This window comes from Coregonus clupeaformis, chromosome 13 (genome assembly GCF_020615455.1).
Source record: "Coregonus clupeaformis isolate EN_2021a chromosome 13, ASM2061545v1, whole genome shotgun sequence".
In the NCBI taxonomy this organism is placed as follows: domain Eukaryota; kingdom Metazoa; phylum Chordata; class Actinopteri; order Salmoniformes; family Salmonidae; genus Coregonus; species Coregonus clupeaformis.
Window position 1 is genome coordinate 49,466,662 of NC_059204.1, and position 21,061 is coordinate 49,487,722.

The window sequence follows — 21,061 nt, forward strand, 5'->3', positions numbered from 1 at the left end:
CATGTCAATTGGCCAGATGGTGCCGCTATAACAAGCAATTGAACATGCACATTTTGAAAGCTCACGCCCCTCTCAGCATGTAACCTAGAGTCGTGAAATGTGTTACATAGGCCCCTCTCCTCACAAGGAAGAAATGTGCCTAAAATTTATAAAGTCTGCCATGATAGATTTTCTGCCATTTTGAATTCTGTGAAAAACACTTAAAACGATATGTCCCTGGCACCAAATGACTGATTAGCATGAAACTTGATACATATAATGTATTGACCAAGGTCTCTCAATGCTAAATTGTGCAGGCTAGTATCTCAAACAACATAGTGACTAATAAACAGTCATGTGGGTGTGGTCTAGCATATAAATGCATATAAATCAGACACAGGTGTTCATATTGTAAAACAACTTGGTACACATCTTCCAAACACTGTCAAGACTGAACATGTGCAAACACATTCAGATTGACCACACTTTGGTGCTACAAAGGGCTCATGTTTATCCAGTATCTCTTGATCTGATTGACTCAGAGTGATGAAATCTGGCACACATCCTCAGGGATATGAGTCTAGCTAAGTTGTAAAGTATGGTTCAGTTTGGCCACATGGTGACGCTTTTGGACAGAAAAAAACATTCATGCAAGCTCATTGGCTCATAGCGGCCATATTGTTTGCGCTAGAGTGCTGCAAAATGTTGTGTTTGGAGACGTGTGTATATACACGAAGAACACTTTTAAAGTAGTCAACATCATTGAAAATGGTTCAACATACAGTACCAGTCAAAAGTTTGGATACACCTACTCATTCAAGGGTGTTTCTTTATTTATACTTTATTTATACTATTGTTTGAGTCACTGACTCAAACAATAGTATAATAATAATAATAATTTTAAAAAAAACACACTTAAAAAATAAAATAAAAAATAAACTATATATATATAAAACAAATGAAAATTAAAAACATACTATATAAAATAAAAAAAATCTACCAAATAAAACTATAAAAAATTAATTTAAAAAAAATATATATATATATATATCTTGTAAAGTGGTTGTCCCACTGGCTATCATAAGGTGAATGCACCAATTTGTAAGTCGCTCTGGATAAGAGCGTCTGATAAATGTAAATGTAATGTAAATGTTTACATTGTAGAATAGTGTAATAGTGAAGACATCAAAACTATGAAATAACACATATGGAATCATGTAGTAACCAAAAAATGTTAAACAAATCTAAATATATTTTATATTTGAGATTCTTCAAATAGCCACCCTTTTCCTTGATGACAGCTTTGCACACTCTTGGCATTCTCTCAACCAGCTTCATGAGGTAGTCACCTGGAATGCATTTCAATTAACAGGTGTGCCTTCTGAAAAGTTAATTTGTTGAATTTCTTTCCTTTTTAATCAGTTTGAGCCAATCAGTTGTGTTGTGACAAGGTAGGGGGGGGGTATACAGAATATAGCCCTATTTGGTAAAATATCAAGACCATATTATGGCAAGAACAGCTCAAATAAGCAAAGATAAATTACTTTAAGACATTTTTTAAATAATTTTTCATGACAGGGCTTGATTGATTGCACCACCATTGTTTCCAAACTGAATAGGAGAAGTCAGATTTCTCCACTATCATAAAATTAAGGAGGTGGGCTGAGTGGTCAAGAGGGGGAAACTGGAGACAGTGGTGGGGGAACCCAAGAAGGAGAGGTTATGCTAAAATGTATGTGAAATGACTATATAAACGGAGAACTGAGAGGTGGAGGGGAGATGCTTTGCAAACCACCTCGGCTCTATTGCTGATGTAATAAAGTCTATCTTAATTCAACAAAAACTCTGAAATACTTTGGTTCTTTGATCAGTATAAGGGCAAATTTGCTACATCAGGCCACGGAGAACGAGAGCCGACAGTCCTTGGGAGCGGGCTGCGTCGGTGGCACATATCCCGAGAGAGCCATGATTCTTGAAAAAGAGTATGTTACAGTCCCTGATGTCTCTCTGGAAGGAGATCCTTGCCCTGAGCTCGTCTACTTTATTGTCCAGAGACTGAACATTAGCAAGTAATATACTCGGAAGCGGTGGATGGTGTGCACGCCTCCTGAGTTGGACTAGAAGTCCACTCCAAATACCTCTTCTCCACCGGCGGCGTCTTGGAGCAGCCTCTGGGATAAGTTCAATTGCCCTGGGGGGTACGAACAAAGGATCCAATTCAGGAAAATCTTATTCCTGGTCGTAATGCTGGTGAGTTACCGCCACTCTGATATCCCAAAGTTATTTCCGACTGTATGTAATAACACAAAAAACGTTCTGGGCTAATAATGTAAGAAATAACACAAAAACATTTAAATACTGCTAAGTTGCTTAGGAGCTAGAAGCAGAGCTGCCATGTCTGTCGGCGCCATCTGACATGACAGCCCACTTGGAGTTTGCCAAAAGGCACCTAAACAACATTCTCTGGTCTGATGAAACCAAGATTGAACTCTTTGGACTGAATGCCAAGCGTCACGTCTGGAGGACACCTGCCACCATCCCTATGGTGAAGCATGGTGGAGGCAGCATCATGCTGTGGGGATGTTTTTCAGCAGCAGGGACTGGGAAACTAGTCAGGATCGAGGCAAAGATGAACGGAGCAAAGTACAGAGAGATCCTTGATGAAAACCTGCTCCAGAGCGCTCAGGACCTCAGACTGGGGCGAAGGTTCACATTCCAACTTGACAATGACCCTAAGTACACAGCCAAGTCAACGCAGGAGTGGCTTCGGAACTAGTCTTTGAATGTCTTTGCGTGGCCCAGCCAGATCCCGGACTTGAACCCAATTGAACATCTCTGGAGAGACCTGAAAATAGCTGTGCAGCGACGCTCCCCATCCAACCTGACAGAGTTTGAGAGGATCTGCAGAGAAGAATGAGAGAAACTCCCCAAATACAGGTGTGCCAAGCTTCTAGCGTCATGCCCAAGAAGACTCGATGCTGTCATCGCTGCCAAAGGTGCTTCAACAAAGTACTGAGTAAATGGTCTGAATACTTATTGATATGACGTGTTTTATACAGGATTTGTTAATGTGACTGATATTGTGTGTTGCATAGGATTTTGAAAATGAGGACATTCCATTTATTTATATCACTGGTGGGTGCCAGAAGGTCTGCGTGCCAAGAAGGCTGGAGGTCCACTGATGTTAATTTTAGAATGAGTATGTGATGGAATGTCCTGACTAAGGTGCAAGATGATACCATCTAGGGTGATGCTATTGTAGTTGGGAGTGACACCCAATAATGGTTGGCAACTGTTGGATAGAATTAGCTTGCAAAGCAGTATATAAACTGAGACTTTATATGCCTATATTTCACATAGCAAGGGGCAACGTGCGTGCGTTTTGTTATGTTGAATCCGGTACCATATGTATTTAATACATGTATCAATTTTCCATCTAAGTGTTAAATATCTTGTTGCATATTGAATTCCTTGATACCAGAGAAACTCATCATAACAGATTAGCGTATACGAACAGGATACAGTTTATGGTCAAACTAACAGGTAAGCAGACTTTCATTTTTTTGATTATGTAAAAATCTGCTTATCTGTGGTAAGGCTGAGCTGTAAAGATTGTTTAAAATTCAATATTTTAAAGGGGGAAGTTGAGTGTTATTCAAGTATGTGAAACTATGTGAGGAGGAATATCGAATTTGACAATGACATGGTGCTATGATTCAAATCAGGATGTGTTCAGATTAATGAGTAAAAAATCAACAGAGGATAAAGAGGGTGGGTGCAGGCATCCCTTAATGTGTAATGGCATTATAAAGAGAGTGGGTTTTAGTCCCTTAATGTTTCAATGCATTATAAAAAGATTTGGCGCAGGATCCCTTAATGTGTAAGGCATAAAAAATAGAATGGTGGGTTTGAGTCCCTTAGTAAAAGTGTTAGGTTTGAGTCCTTTGGTGTGTTGAATCATCATAAAGTGTTGATAAAGTGTTAGGTTTGAGTCCTTTGGCGTGTAGAATCATCATAAAGTTGTTGAGGTTTGAGTACCTTGGTGAAGAGAGAATTAGTCCTTTGTGAATTACTCAAAACGGTCAGGAAAGAGAGAATGCAATAATTGAATCATGGCACCAATGACAAAATAGACAAACTACATTCTAATAAATATAAGATGGAGATTCGATTCAAATATTGAATTACTAATATTACACGAACTATTAAAAACAATGGAAAATAACTCGGTATCTGGCAAGACAATCACAATTGAGAATAAATCAGAGCCTGATTTACCTCGAAGAGAGAGAAAGGTAATGACTCAATTATTGCAGACAAATTAAAAGTATTGAAAATCAGACACCGCGTGAATGGATGTTGAGTTAATTAGGGGTTTTCTATGTGGAACCATATCTCAGCCATTTATCAGCATGGACTGATAATGAGTATCCTCAAGATGGTAGTTTTAAAAGGGATAAATTACAGGTAGCTCGAAAATATATCATTGATAATACAGCCGTAAGCAACCCGAAATGGGATTTAGATTATATGAAAGAGGCGTATAAAGCAGGGGATTTAATAAACACAATGGCCGGGAAATATAATTAGGAAGGGGAAAAAAATCAGCTAAGAAATTGAGTAATTTGGCTTTGGCACAAACTAGTTAACCATGTGTAAAGAATGAGCTCACAGAGTGTATAAAAGGATCTGACAATATGAAAGGGATTTATCCACAGTTAGTGAACTCTATTCAGCCTCCAGATTATAGCACGGAGGACAACTGTGACGATGATAGCGACATATATGATTGGTTATTTATAGAATCTTATGGAAGTCAGGCTATTAAAATATGTAATCCTAAAATTAGTTATAGTAAAATGTTAATGTGATGGAATTTACATTCCAAGTTTGGCCCCTTTTATAGAATAAGATATTTCTGCAGGTTATAAAAATATTGATTAAGTGTGTTTGAAAATCGTATTGTGTGAATATGGAAATATGTCTTAATCTGATGGTTGGATAAGAAAAGATAGAAATAGGTATGATAAGATTGTTGAGATTTTGATAATAAGCTTTGATATAACGTTATCTTGTAGGTCCGTACATCAATGCCCATCATAGTATATCACGGAGTGGTATTGAGAGTGGGATGTAGTTTAGAAAGGAGCGACAAGTCTATATTTTCTGGGAGGCTTGACTTTGCTGGGGTTTCCTGAAGGTTAGAGAACCGTTGAGGATCCCATGACAGGAAGGTCAGTGTCCGGGACACTAAAGTCTGTTTTTTGGTTCCGCTGGGAGTATGTTTGAAGAAGCTGATTTGTGTCGATTGAGAATCGTTACAAACACGAATGGATTGGGTGATGTGAGTACCTAAGAATTTCTAAAGTTCTATATGGATTGTGTGAATATATGAAAATATGATGCATTTTATGTGTGTGTAATCGATTACTAGGGATTTGATAAAGTAATAATAGGAATAATATTCATATGCTAACTTAAACACATTTCCGAATCAATAAATGTGGATTTGGCTCGTTGACTGCATTTGTGAGAATCAGGAGAAGAGGGCGTAACCAGGGAGAAAAGATAATAGTTAAACCACAGTTATTTAAACAGTTGGGAGATACAGGAAATAGTAATAACAGAAATCTGGCTCTGAGAATTTGAGATATGGACTAGCCATTCAGGTATAAACATATTTATAAAGAAGTCAAAGAAAAAAACTAAAAAGGAAACATTAGGGAATAAATGCTGAGATGAAGATTAGAAAGAGAACCACAGGAAAGTAGATATGATATAAGGGGATGTTACATAGGGGAATATACAATGGCAGCAAACATAAAAATAATAACATATGAGGTAAACATATGGAAGGAAAGAGAGAACAGATATAAAACATTTAGATAAGGGAAACATAGAGTAAGTCAATACAAATGGAGGACTATTGGAAAGTAACGCAACGTGTATATTAATAGGGGAAGAGAGGGTGCTGACTCTGACCAAGAGTCACAGCAAGGAGCTACGGGAGGCGAATTAAAAAGAGAATTGAGAAACAGAAAGACCATAAATAAAGCAGATGTTAAGACTACAAACCATTGTAATTGGGCTATTTGCAGGATTCCTTTGTCATTTCAATAGCATTGGGTCAATGGGATAGACTAAAATCGGGGTTTCTGATTGTAATTCAACTGTTGGTATGTGTTGCTTGGACAGATACTGCAGCCAGTGTTTATTTTAAGATGTAAACTGGACGATTTAGCAGCTTGCTTGGTTCAAATTGAAAGACTCACTTATGCCACAGGAATAGCGAGACGATTTCGGGGTAGTCATTTTTTGCGTTGCCCAAGAATTTGCTAGCTTAAACTACTGAAACTACTTAAACTAATTTCAATCACTAAATTGAATATTAATACTATGGATATAAATTGAATGTATGCTCGTCCAAAAAAACGGTAGATGTTTGTTTTACCACTTGTAGCCTAATTAGTAGGGACAGTTACCTAAATACGCTGACTTCTAATAACAGCAGATGTGGCCATGATCTTACTTGATATCATGAATTTCAAAGCATAGCCAGCTCCGCTAGGGTGAGTGGAGTGGTATGTTTGGAAGTAGATAGCAAGCTAGCCACCTTTAGCCAGTTAGATTGGGAGCTAGATTGCCTTTGTGAGAATAAAGGAGAGGGGATATTGGTGGTATGTAGGGGCGAGGGCACGAATGATGTTTATGAATAGTCCAATTTTGTGTCGAGCCGCATTTCAATGATCGCTACATGGTGTAAAATGTAGGGTTCTATTAATACAATATGTTAAAGTGAATTGCAGTTCGTTTAGACTGTTACGCTGGTAGGGAAGCACCAACTTTTTGAAGGTTCTAGATTTGTTAATCAACAGGTTTATATTTTTACTAAATCAATGCAACAGGTTGGGATGATTAGATTACCGGAAAGGGGTTATAGGTTTATATTAGAAGGTGTCAAGTCAACTTAATTGAACAAGGTATTATTTGAGGTGTCTTGAGTAGGATTCTTTCTTCCAGGACTGGTGGAAGTACCCTACAGTATGTATATTAAGGAAGACGCAGGAAACAACGTCTCAAACAATTGTTAAAATAGATGCCTGGGATCAAATATCACTGATTCTTTATGCGGAGTAATTGATTATATTGGCGACTGAATACAATATGACATTTAGAGTGGTGACAGGAACAATCTAAGGCGAAACAACTATTACCTATGTCGTTGGACAGTGATCCAGTAAAGATACAACGATAATTTGACATGGGAGCAAATGGAGCCGATTCTGGGGTTGAATAATCCTTGCGAGAATTACAGACAGTGAAGTATAAAGGGTAATGAGTTAAAAATACTAATTGCAAACTCAGAGAGCCTTGAGTGGTTTTCATCTTGTAAGAGATTTTATGTCATCTTATTCTGGAGTAGTAACGAGGGTCAGTGCCTAGGTATCTGAAAGGGACACACACATGGCATTTTGTGAAGTTTTTATTTTCTGATTGAGTTTTAAGTAAACGTGATTTCTTTCGAAAATAACTGTACTAAAGATTTACTGTACACTTGGGATACGAAATGTATGAAATGTTTTGACTATTGTTAATGATTAGTCTACTATAGAGTGAAACACTTCTTTAAAGCATTTGAATGACCTCTTACCTCTGTCCTGACTTTCTAGTGTGATTTCATCACCCACACGGGAAAGCCGAGAGACATTGGATGATGAATTTAAGGTCAGTTATTATACAGAGTTGAGGGTAATTTGTAATACTGATAATTATGAAGAAGTTTATAGTTCATAGTCATATATATGATTCAGACCATTACAAGGACAGAGAGAGAGCGCTAGCCCTGAATGAGGGACACGTGTCGCTAGTCAATTTTACTATTCCTTGAATTACATTATGGGATACTATTAAGTTAAGATGTTATCGGGGGCGTCATTCTAATTTCATTTGTTATTTTGATTTAACAGGCAATGATGTTTTGTTTTTTGGGGGGCATGTGAGTCATGTGTACAAAGGGGGAATTACTGGTCGCCTGGGGCCTTTTGGTAAATAGGCAAATTGTATTAAGAATATGAGCAGTAGTAATTAATTTGTTATGGGTTAGATGGAATGTTTTATGTGGAAGTGTATGTGTGGCAGGAGGTAGGATGTAGAGGAGGCCTGTCTCTGAAACTAGTGGACTACAACAAGCTGCAAGCAGGTGTACTCCCTAATCTCAGCGCTTCTCCTGATTGATGAGAAGACATGGTACAGTAGCATACTGTGTCTCACTTAACAATGTTCTTAAGACTCTCTTCCCATGGGGGAAGACTTCTCTGCCCAACCTAGCAGGAGTATCTGGACATTGTCTGCGCCCTGGAGGCTTTGTGGCGGTAAAATATTACAGAAGTAAGAGCTGGACAGGCCCTAGGTGGAGAGGCCTGTGCCAGGTGTTGCTGACTACCTCATTGGCGGTTAAATTAGCAGAGAGAGATACCTGGATCTGTGTGTCACACTGTAGGAGAATTCCAACCCCAGAGGGGGAAGATGGCCCCACCACTGCGGAGCATTGTTTTCTTTTGTGGCTGTGTCTGTGTGTCTTTGCAGCAGTGGTTCTCAGCTTCCCTATTGGTACGTTGCAAGAAGGGCACACTCCACAGACAAATGTTGATAAATTGAGAAAGATTCTGCCTAAGCCCGAGACCCTAGTAACGGAAGAAGGTCAAGAGCTAAAGGGACCATACATCGTCACCCAGGCTACACCAACGGCTGTACGGATAGAGGGGAGATCGACCTGGTATCATCTAAACCACTGTACCAGAGTACCACGAGGTAACCGACTACATAGAGGTGAGGGAGCTGAGGATGATGGAGCTGGCCAGAATCATGAGATGGGAGACATTGGCAATTGGAATGCTACTGATGAGCTACGTGCTCTGGCGGATTCCCTTGGCGGAGGGCCAGACCTCCAAGAACATCCAAAAACGTCAAGATCTTCCAGAATTTCAAGAATCACCTGACTTCCACACCATACATTTCTCTGTCTGTGGAGGGTTTCCCTAACAGAAATTGAGGTCTAACTTCCCGATCCTGTGATTCTACGGTGTAGTTGATAGTGTGATAAGGGGAGTATATTAGAAATTGGTATTAAGAATAATTGGTCGAACATAATAATTTGTCATATAGTCAATGCTTATATGGATTTTGTGGATTAGAAATGAACTCAACTAAACTGTTATGTTCTGTCCTATCTCGAGGTAACTACAGATGGTGTAGTAATGCATAGCAGGGATAATTTGGTCAAGAATGGTGTGAACCTCAAAGCCCCTCTAACCGGCTGAAGAAAAGCAACCAAGGCGTTGAATATGGTCCTGTCCAGCACCACTTCTACCTGCAAACGGTGTACAGCAGCCAATCGAAGATATCAACTGTCTTTTCTGTTATGCCTTTTCTTGCGGGAGTGTGACAGGAGTCCAGGTGGAGTGGGCATGGAGAGAGATCCGTTCAAATACAACATTTCTCATGTTGATGGTATACTGGTTGGCAAATGGACGAGACAGAATGGGGGGTAGAGATGGTAGCTGCTCGGATGAGACATTGAAATTGGGACATTTGCATGGGCAATCCAAGTTGAACTAGGAAGCTGTCTGAAGAACATGATGAAGAGACGCCAGAAAATTGAGTCCCGTGGAAGGAAGGGGTTGGTCAGCTGTGTCCATAATTAATTGGGACTTCTCTAAATTTGGTAATTTAGGTATGAGGTTGATGTACGAGGTATATACACTGCTACATTTATAGTAATTTGGATTAAGAATACATTGTGATAATGATCTGTATTTATTCTCAAGATGAAGAAGGTAATACAAGAATTCTGGATTGTTATACTGAATGTTAATATAAGTGTACATTCTGACAGTGGTAATGTGTGCTAAATTGAGGGTTAACTTTGATTGATAAGACCCTGTCACGGATTCTGCCGAGGCTGCTCCTCCTCCTTGCTCGGGCAGGCTTCGGCGTTCGTCGTCCCCGGAGTACTAGCTGCCACCGCTGGATGTTTCGATAGTTGTTTGGTCTAGTCTTGTGTGTGCACCTGTTTCGTATTGAGTTTTGATTAAGTCACCTATAAGGTTCCCTTTTGGTTTGTTTGCAGTTGTGTGTAATTGTCCGCTTGTCCGTTCGGTGTCTCGTGTATGTTTAGTGTTTACGCGTGTGTGCGTAATCGTTCGCCTCCTTTGTTTTTGAGGCCTTTGTTTTCCCTGTGCTTTATTTAGTAAAGACATTTTGGATTGAACCTCCTTGTCCTGCGCTTGACTCCACCACTGCATCCACATCCGAACTCTGACAGACCCATTTGAGTCACTAAGCATTGTCATTCTAAATTTGGGTTGGATAATTAATTTGGATGTTGATGATTTTTCAGACTTAGTGGACTAAACGTAGATAATCAACGAACACGGAGCTAGGGTTACATCTATGTTGCTACGCAATAACTTAATTGGTTTCTATCATGGAGTTCGGTGTGTGTGACATTGGAATGTTTATGCTATTTTCATCGGCTCTGACCTTGGGGTCGAATTCCTCACTCCTACATAATCCGAGGGTTTCCTGATTTATCAGTGACTGAGAACAGAGTGTTATCCTTGGCCTCTATCCTAAGGCATATTACTGGAATGGAGTCAGGGTTGAACAGAGTTCAGACTAAACATGGTACCTACTAACAGTCATGGGTTTTCAAGCAAATGGGACTGAAATGGCACTCATTAGACAATATGAAATTGATAATCGCATAGTATTGGATGCTATTTCAGCAGCTAAAGGGGGAGTGTATGTGATTATAGGGGAGATGCATGTTGTACACACTTGCCATCTAATTAGGAAAGTCTTGGGAATTTAACTAAAGCTATGGGACATATTAGAGAAGGAAAGGATGGGATTAGAAACACTAATCGAGAAGCAAGGGCAGTCATATAGCTCTTTTATAGTCTACATGTAACTTAGAAATTGTCATGAATCAATGTATTTTCTTGGATGATGTCATGATGTTAAACATTCATTTCTATGTATGTTTTTCTTGTTAGCATGTCTAAGAGGATGGGTATATTGGAAAAGTAGGTATATAAGTGTGTCATTTAAAAAATATGGATGGTATATGTGGGATATTTCCTTTATATCAGTGAGGTTTTCACTACATAGATATCTAGCGTGAATATATATATTAGTTAGTCATGTAATGATATTTTACTCAGGCCGAATCCATGTAGGATTGAGATGTTTGATAAGGCATGATCCAGATGACTGAGAATATATACCTCTGTTGATTAAATATATTGCGAATCTGGGTGGATTCAAATATAGAGAATGTAGAGGAGGGATGAATTCTCAGTCATATGTAATAGTTAGACTCCAATCATATATACAGTGAGGGGAAAAAGTATTTGATCCCCTGCTGATTTTGTACACTTGCACAATGACACAGAAATGATCAGTCTATAATTTTAATGGTAGGTTTATTTGAACAGTGAGACAGAATAACAACAAAAAAATCCAGAAAAACGCATGTCAAAAATGTTATAAATTGATTTGCATTTTAATGAGGGAAATAAGTATTTGACCCCCTCTCAATCAGAAAGATTTCTGGCTCCCAGGTGTCTTTTATACAGGTAACGAGCTGAGATTAGGAGCACAATCTTAAAGGGAGTGCTCCTAATCTCAGCTTGTTACCTGTATAAAAGACACCTGTCCCCAAAAGCAATCAATCAATCAGATTCCAAACTCTCCACCATGGCCAAGACGAAAGAGCTCTCCAAGGATGTCAGGGACAAGATTGTAGACCTACACAAGGCTGGAAGCTTGGTGAGAGGGTGACAACAGTTGGTGCGATTATTCGCAAATGGAAGAAACACAAAATAACTGTCAATCTCCCTCGGCCTGGGGCTCCATGCAAGATCTCACCTCGTGGAGTTGCAATGATCATGAGAACGGTGAGGAATCAGCCCAGAACTACACGGGAGGATCTTGTCAATGATCTCAAGGCAGCTGGGACCATAGTCACCAAGAAAACAATTGGTAACACACTACGCCGTGAAGGACTGAAATCCTGCAGCGCCCGCAAGGTCCCCCTGCTCAAGAAAGCACACATACAGGGCCGTCTGAAGTTTGCCAATGAACATCTGAATGATTCAGAGGAGAACTGGGTGAAAGTGTTGTGGTCAGATGAGACCAAAATCGAGCTCTTTGGCGTCAACTCAACTCGGCGTGTTTGGAGGAGGAGGAATGCTGCCTATGACCCCAAGAACACCATCCCCACCGTGGAAACATTATGCTTTGGGGGTGTTTTTCTGCTAAGGGAACAGGACAACTTCACCGCATCAAAGGGACGATGGACGGGGCCATGTACCGTCAAATCTTGGGTGAGAACCTCCTTCCCTCAGCCAGGGCATTGAAAATGGGTCGTGGATGGGTATTCCAGCATGACAATGACCCAAAACACACGGCCAAGGCAACAAAGGAGTGGCTCAAGATGAAGCACATTAAGGTCCTGGAGTGGCCTAGCCAGTCTCCAGACCTTAACCCCATAGAAAAGCTGTGGAGGGAGCTGAAGGTTCGAGTTGCCAAATCAGCCTCGAAACCTTAATGACTTGGAGAAGATCTGCAAAGAGGAGTGGGACAAAATCCCTCCTGAGATGTGTGCAAACCTGGTGGCCAACTACAAGAAACGTCTGACCTCTGTGATTGCCAACAAGGGTTTTTCCACCAAGTACTAAGTCCTCTGTAGCTCAGCTGGTAGAGCACGGCGCTTGTAACGCCAAGGTAGTGGGTTCGATCCCCGGGACCACCCGTACACACACAAAAAAAAAATATGCACGCATGACTGTAAGTCGCTTTGGATAAAAGAGTCTGCTAAATGGCTTATTATTATTATGTTTTGCAGAGGGGTCAAATACTTATTTCCCTCATTAAAATGCAAATCAATTTATAACATTTTTGACATGTGTTTTTCTTGATTTTTTTGTTGTTATTCTGTCTCTCACTGTTCAAATAAACCTACCATTAAAATTATAGACTGATCATGTCTTTGTCAGTGGGCAAACGTACAAAATCAGCTGGGGATCAAATACTTTTTTCCCTCACTGTATATACCACTATTGGAGAATATATTATTGTGGAAGTGGAGTGTGGTGTGAATTGTTTGGTTTAAGTAATGTTATATCTGTGGAATTGTATTTACAACAGAAAAAGAAAGAAAATGGGGGATTGATATGACGTGTTTTATACAGGATTTGTTAATGTGACTGATATTGTGTGTTGCATAGGATTTTGAGGATGAGGACATTCCATTTATTTATGTCACTGGTGGGTGCCAGAAGGTCTGTGTGCCAAGAAGGCTGGGGGGCCACTGATGTTAATTTTAGAATGAGTATGTGATGGAATGTCCTGACTAGGGTGCAAGATGATACCATCTAGGGTGATGCTATTGTAGTTGGGAGTGACACCCAATAATGGTTGGCAACTGTTGGATAGAATTAACTTGCAAAGCAGTATATAAACTGAGAGATTTTATATGCCTATCATTCAAATAGCCAGGGGCAGCGTGCATGCGTCTTATGTTGAATCCTGTACCGTATCTATTAAATACATGTATTAACTCTCCATCTAAGTGTTAAATATCTTCTTGCATATTGAATTCCTTGATACCAGAGAAACTCATCATAACACTTATGTAAATGTAACATTTCAGTTTTTTATAATGGGCCTCTGTACGTCTATGTAGATATTCCATCAAAAATCAGCCGTTTCCAGCTACAATAGCCATTTACAACAAGTGACCCCAAACCTTTGAACTGTAGTGTACATTTTTTCAGCAGAAGATTATGATCGATAATGTCAAAAGCTGCACTGAAATCTAACAAAACAGCTCCCACAATCTTCTTATTTTCAATTTCTTTTGGGGCTTGGTTTGTGCACAGTTAATCTTGTGCAACCGTGAGTGAGAGTATCATTCCAGTTTATCTAATCTGTTTTGTTATACTTGTTCATGTCACATTACTATGGGCAGTGATGGTGTCTTGTGAAAAACTCATGTATGTCCTTGTGTCAATTGAAAATGGTTGACTAAGTCAGTAGTTTTCAATTCTCTCCTAAGGGATGCCCAGCTGTTCCAGAGATAGCACACCTGATTCAACTTGTTATTAAACACAATATTACAACCTAAGGAATTTTAACAATATGGCTATTAAACCAGAATAAGAAACCCTGTATGGTTCTATAAAGACCCGTTGAGATTGAGAAAGGTACTTTCTAGAACCATTCTCCATAAAGGTTCAATAAAGAAACATAAAAAAGGGTTCTATATAGTCCAAAAAACGGTTGTAACCATAGCAGAACCCTTTTTTTTGGGTGCTACATATAACTTTTTTAATGGTTTATTATAGAACCTTAGGAAATGATTATTTATCAAATCAAATCCATTTCTATTTGTCACATGCGCTGAATACAACAGGTGTAGACCTTACCGTGAAATGCTTACTTACAAGCCCTTAACCAACAATGCAGTTTTAAGAAAATAGAGTTAAGAAAATATTTACTAAATAAACAAAAGTAAAAAAAAAAAAAACTCACACAATAGAACAACAATAATGAGGCTATATACAAGGGGTACCGGTACCGAGTCAATGTGCGGGGGTACAGGTTAGTCAAGGTAATTTGTAGGTAGGGGTAAAGTGACTATGCATAGCTAATAAACAGCGAGTAGCAGCAGTGTAAAAACAAAGGGGGGGGGGGGGTCAATGCAAATAGTCCGGGTGGCCATTTGATTAATTGTTCAGCAGTCTTATGGCTTGGGGACCTAGAGTTAGCGCTCCGGTACCGCTTGCCATGCGGTAGCAGAGAGAACAGTCTATGACTTGGGCGACTGGAGTCATAGACAATTCTTTGGGCCTTCCTCTGACACCGCCTGGTATATAGGTCCTGGATGGCAGGAAGCTTGACCCCAGTGATGTACTGGGCCGTACGCACTACCCTCTGTAGTGCCTTGCAGTCAGATGCTGAGCAGTTGCCATACCAGGCGGTGATGTAACCGGTCAGGATGCTCTCGATGGTGCAGCTGTATAACTTTTTGAGGATCTGGGGACCCATGCCAAATCTTTTTAGTCTCCTGAGAGGGGAAAGGCGTTGTCGTGCCCTCTTCACGACTTTCTTGTTGTGTTTGGACCATTATAGTTTGTTGGTGATGTGGACACCAAGGAACTTGAAACTCTTGACCCGCTCCACTACAGCCCGTCGATGTGAATGGGGACGTGTTCAGCCCTCATTTTCCTGTAGTCCACGATCATCTCCTTTGTGTTGCTCACGTTGAGGGAGAGGTTGTTGTCCTGGCACCACACTGCTAGGTCTCTGACCTACTCCGTATAGGCTGTCTCATCGTTGTCAGTGATCAGGCCTACCACTGTTGTGTCGTCAAAAAACATAATGATGGTGTTGGAGTCGTGCTTGGCCACGCAGTCGTGGGTGAACAGGGAGTACAGGAGGGGACTAAACATGCACCCCTGAGAGGCCCCTGTGTTGAGGATCAGCGTGGCAGATGTGTTGTTGCCTACCCTTACCACCAGGGGGCAGCCCATCAGGAAGTCCAGGATCCAGTTGCAGAGGGAAGTCCTTAGCTTAGAGATGAGCTTTTTGAGCATATGGTGTTGAATTCTGAGCTGTAGTCAGTTCCTTTTGTCCAGGTGGGAAAGGGCAGTGTGGAGTGCGATTGAGGATGTTTCGTAGTACAGTTTCATCTGTGGATCTGTTGGAGCGGTATGCTATTTGGAGTGGGTCTATGGTTTCCGGGATTATGGTATTGATGTGAGCCATGACCATCCTTTCAAAGCACTTCATGGCTACTGATGTGAGTGCTAAAGGGCGGTAGTCATTTAGGCTGGTTACCTTCTCTTTCTTGGGCACAGGGACTTTGGTTGTCTGCTTGAAACATGTACAGTGAGGGAAATAAGTATTTGACCCCTCTGCAAAATATGACGTAGTACTTGGTGGCAAAACCCTTGTTGGCAATCACAAAGGACAGACGTTTCTTGTAGTTGGCCACCAGGTTTGCACACATCTCAGGAGGGATTTTGTCCCTCTCCTCTTTGCAGATCTTCTCCAAGTCATTAAACTCCAGACGTGCATGTATATGTGCTTTCTTGAGCAGGGGGACCTTGCGGGCGCTGCAGGATTTCAGTTCTTCACGGCATAGTGTGTTACCAATTGTTTTCTTGGTGACTATGGTCCCAGCTGCCTTGAGATCATTGACAAGATCCTCCCGTGTAGTTCTGGGCTGATTCCTCACCGTTCTCATGATCATTGCAACTCCACGAGGTGAGATCTTGCATGGAGCCCCAGGCCGAGGGAGATTGACAGTTATTTTGTGTTTCTTCTATTTGTGAATAATCGCACCAACTGTTGTCACCTTCTCACCAAGCTGCTTGGCGATGGTCTTGTAGCCCATTCCAGCCTTTTGTAGGTCTACAATCTTGTCCCTGACATCCTTGGAGAGCTCTTTGGTCTTGGCCATGGTGGAGAGTTTGGAATCTGATTGATTGATTGCTTCTGTGGACAGGTGTCTTTTATACAGGTAACAAACTGAGCTTAGGAGCACTCCCTTTAAGAGTGTGCTCCTAATCTCAGCTCGTTATCTGTATAATAGACACCTGGGAGCCATACATCTTTCTGATTGAGAGGGGGTCAAATTCTTATTTCCCTCATTAAAATGCAAATCAATTCATAACATTTTTGACATGCGTTTTTCTGGATTTTTGTGTTGTTATTCTGTCTCTCACTGTTCAAATAAACCTACCATTAAAATTATAGACTGATCATTTATTTGTCTGTGGGCAAACGTACAAAATCAGCAGGGGATCAAATACTTTTTTCCCTCACTGTAGGTATTACAGACTCAGTCAGGGAGAGATTGAAAATGTCAGTGAAGACACTTGCCAGTTGGTCCGTGCATGCTCTGAGTACATGTCCTGGTAATCCATCTGGCCCCGCGGCCTTGTGAATGTTGACCTGTTTAAAGGTCTTGCTCACATTGGCTATGGAGAGTGTGATAACACAGTCGTCTGGAACAGCTGGTGCTCTCATGCATGCTTCAGTGTTGCTTGCCTCGATGCGAGCATAAAAGGCATTTAGCCCGTCTGGTAGGCTCGCGTCACTGGGCAGCTTGTGGCTGGGTTTCCCCTTGTAGTCAGTAATAATTTACAAGCCCTGCCGCATCCTACGAGCGTCAGAGCCGGTGTAGTAGGATTCAATCTTAGTCCTGTATTGACGCTTTGCCTGTTTGATGGTTCGTCTGAGGGCATAGCGGGATTTCTTATAAGCGTCTGGATTAGTGTCCCGCTCCTTGAATGCGGCAGCTCTAGCCTTTAGCTCAGTGCTTTATAGCACCTTACAGGTTCCATTTAGAACCTTATGAGCACATTTCTTCATAGAACCTTCAAAAAAAGGTTTGATATAGCACCAGAAAGGGTTCCGCTATTGTTACAAACCAAAGAACCCTTATTTTGCACTGTAGAACATTTTGTTTTTAGTGTGTAGCAGAACGACTTTCGCTTCCTTCCAGGCCTTAGTGCATACACTTTCCTGTAGGCTTAGATTGAAGACATGGCAAATGTGAGTGGCAATATAGTCCGCTACCATCCTCAGTAATATTCCATCCAAGTTGTCAGTACCAGGTGGTTTGTCATTATTGATAGCAGTATCTGTTTCACCTCTTCCACACTCAATTTACAGAGTTCAAAATTACATTGCTTGTCTTTCATTATTTGGTCAGTTATGCTGGATATGAAGTTTCACAGTTTGTTGTTGGCATGACATGTTTAAATGTGCTAATCTTGCAAATGAAAAAACAATTAAAGTAGTTGGCAATATCAAAGGGTTTTGTGATGAATGAGCCATCTGATTAAATGAAGGATGGAGCTGAGGTTGCCTTTTTGCCCAAAATTTAATTTAAAGTACTCCAAAGATTTTTACTATCATCCTTTATATAATTTATCTTTGTTTCGTAGTACAGTTTCTTATTTTTCTTTAGTTTAGTTACATGATTTCTCAATTTACAGTACGTTTGCCAATCGGCTGTGCAGCCAGACTTATTTGCCATTCCTTTTGCCTCGTCCCTCTCAACCATACAGTTTTTAAATTCCTCATCAATCCACAGGGATTTAGCAGTTTTAACAGTCCATTTCTTAAATGGGTGCATGCTTATCAGTAACTGGAAGAAGCAACTTCATAAATGTGTCAAGTGTGGCGTCTGGTTGCTCCTCATTACACACAACAGACCAGTAAATATTGTTTACATCTTTAACATAGATATCCAAAACCTCTTATACGCTATTTTTAGATACGGCCACTATATTAATGATTAGTAAAGACGTGGATGATTTCATTCCTGTGCTGTTTGTGATATACCCTGGTAGGTTGACTGATAACCTCAACTAGATTGCAAGCACTGGTTACAGTTTGAAGCTTCTTCTTGACTGGACAGCTTGATGAAAACCAGTCAATATTTAGGTCACATAGAAAATATACATTTGTTGATATCACATAAACAATCAAGCATTTCATATATATACTGTAATCCAGATACTGACTGCTAGCACTCAGTGGTCTTTAGCTTCCCACAATAATAGGCTTTAGGTGTGGCAGGTGAACCTGTAGCTATATTACTTCAACAGCATTTGACATGAGATACTCTCATTATCTAAGTGAGTTTCAGAGATATAGCCAGTATATGAATGTTATCTGATGACTCCCGAGTGCATCGCAGTGCTAGCTGTGCCACTAGAGATCCTGGTTTGAATCCAGGCTCTGTCATAGCTGGCCGCGACCGGGAGACCCATGGGGCGGCGCACAATTGGCCCAGCATCGTCCAGGGTACGGGAGGGAATGGCCGGCAGGGATGTAGCTCAGTTGGTAGAGCATGGCATTTTCAACTCCAGGGTTGTGGGTTCGATTCCAACGGGGGGCCAGTATAAAAAAAACACAAAAAAATAAAATGTATGCACTCACTAACTGTAAGTCGCTCTGGATAAGAGCATCTGCTAAATGACTAAAATGTAAATGTTATCGATTTCATTAACCTTGTTTCTCAGGCTACATACAGTGCATTAGGTATTCAGACCCCTTAACTTTTTCCACATTTTGTTACGTTACAGCCTTATTCTAAAATTTATAAAATATTTTTTCCCCCTTATCAATCTACACACAAAACCCCATAATGACAAAGTGAAAACAGGTTTTTAGAAATTTTAGCAAATGTATTAAAAATAAAAAACAGAAATATCTTATTTGGTATTTTTTGTATTTTATTAGGATCCCCATTAGCTGTTGCAAAAGCAGCAGCTACTCTTCCTGGGGTCCACACAAAACATGAAACATGGCAAAATACAGAACATTAATAGACAAGAACAGCTCAAGGACAGAACTACAAACATTATATTTAAAGGCACACGTAGCCTACATATCAATACATACACAAAAACTATCTAGGTCAAATAGGGGAGAGGCATTGTGTCGTGAGGTGTTGCTTTATCTGTTTTTTTAAACCAGGTTTCTGTTTATTTGAGCAATATGAGATGGAACGGAGTTCCATGCAATAATGGCTCTATATAATACTGTACGCTTTCTTGAATTTGTTCTGGATTTGGGGACTGTGAAAAAAAACCTGGTGGCATGTCTGGTGGGGTAAGTGTGTGTGTCAGAGCTGTGTGTAAGTTGACTATGCAAACAAGTTGGGATTTTCTACACATTAATGTTTCTTATAAAAAGAAGAAGTGATGCAGTCAGTCTCTCCTCAACTCTTAGCCAAGAGAGACTGGCATGCATAGTATTTATATCAGCCCTCTGATTACAATGAAGAGCAAGACGTGTTGCTCTGTTTTGGGCAAGCTGCAACTTAACAAGGTCTTTCCTTGCAGCACTGGACCACACGACTGGACAATAATCAAGATTAGACAAAACTAGAGCCTGCAGAACTTGCTTTTTGGAGTGTGGAGAGCATCTCTTTATTATGGACAGACCTCTCCCCATATTTACAACCATTGAACCTATATGTTTTGACCATGATAGTTTACAATCTAAGGTAATGCCAAGTAATTGAGTCTCCTCAACTTGTTCAACAGCCACACCATTCGTTACCAGATTCAGCTGAGGTCTAGAACTCAGGGAATGATTTGTACCAAATACAATGCTCTTAGTTTTAGAGATGTTCAGGACCAGTTTATTACTGGCCACCCATTCCAAAACAGACTGCAACTCTTTGTTAAAGGTTTCAGTGACTTCATTAGCTGTGGTTGCTGATGTGTATATGGTTGAATCATCAGCATACATGGACACACATGCTTTGTTTAATGCCAGTGGCAGGTCAATGGTAAAAATAGAAAAGAGTAGAGGGCCTAGAGAGCTGCCCTACGGTACACCACACTTTACATGTTTGACATTAGAGAAGCTTCCATTAAAGAAAACCCTTTGAGTTATATTAGATAGATACAGTTGAGGTCGGAAGTTTACATACACCTTAGACAAATACATTTAAACTCAGTTTTTCACAATTCCTGACATTTAATCCTAGTAAAAATACCCTGTATTTGGTCAGTTAGGATCACCACTTTATTTTAAGAATGTGAAATGTCAGAATAATAGTATAGAGAACGATTTATTTCAGCTTTTATTTATTTCATCACATTCCCAGTGGGTCAGAAGCAGAGGTGGGTAGTAACGAGTTACATTTACTCCGTTACATTTACTTGAGTAAGTTTTTGAAAAAATTATACTTCTAGGAGTAGTTTTAAATCACCATACTTTTTACTTTTACTTGAGTAGATTTGTGAAGAAGAAACTGTACTCTTACTCCGCTACATTAGGCTACAATGAGGTCGTTACTTTTCTTTTTACCTCTTTGGTATTCTACGCGTCATTGTCTTTATCCCCCCGCATACACCTTATTTTAATGTTTTATTTTGACAGAGTGAGAGAGACTTCCGCTAAGGCTCTACCACGTGACTGTGTTTCACCAATCAAACTTAGTTGTGCAGTCTCGTCACGTTACCATACTCAATCTCAGCGGCGG

General features: G+C 40.2%; 1 protein-coding gene across 1 annotated transcript in view; it reads left to right on the forward strand.

The window, feature by feature from the left end:
- The first annotated feature begins 5,244 nt into the window (after positions 1-5,244).
- Positions 5,245-21,061, forward strand: part of LOC121579693 (LHFPL tetraspan subfamily member 6 protein) — a 119,731-nt gene continuing 103,914 nt past the window's right edge. The window contains exon 1 of the mRNA XM_041894498.2: positions 5,245-5,323. The gene's annotated coding sequence lies outside the window, so the exon portion shown is untranslated. The remainder of the gene's footprint in view (positions 5,324-21,061) is intronic.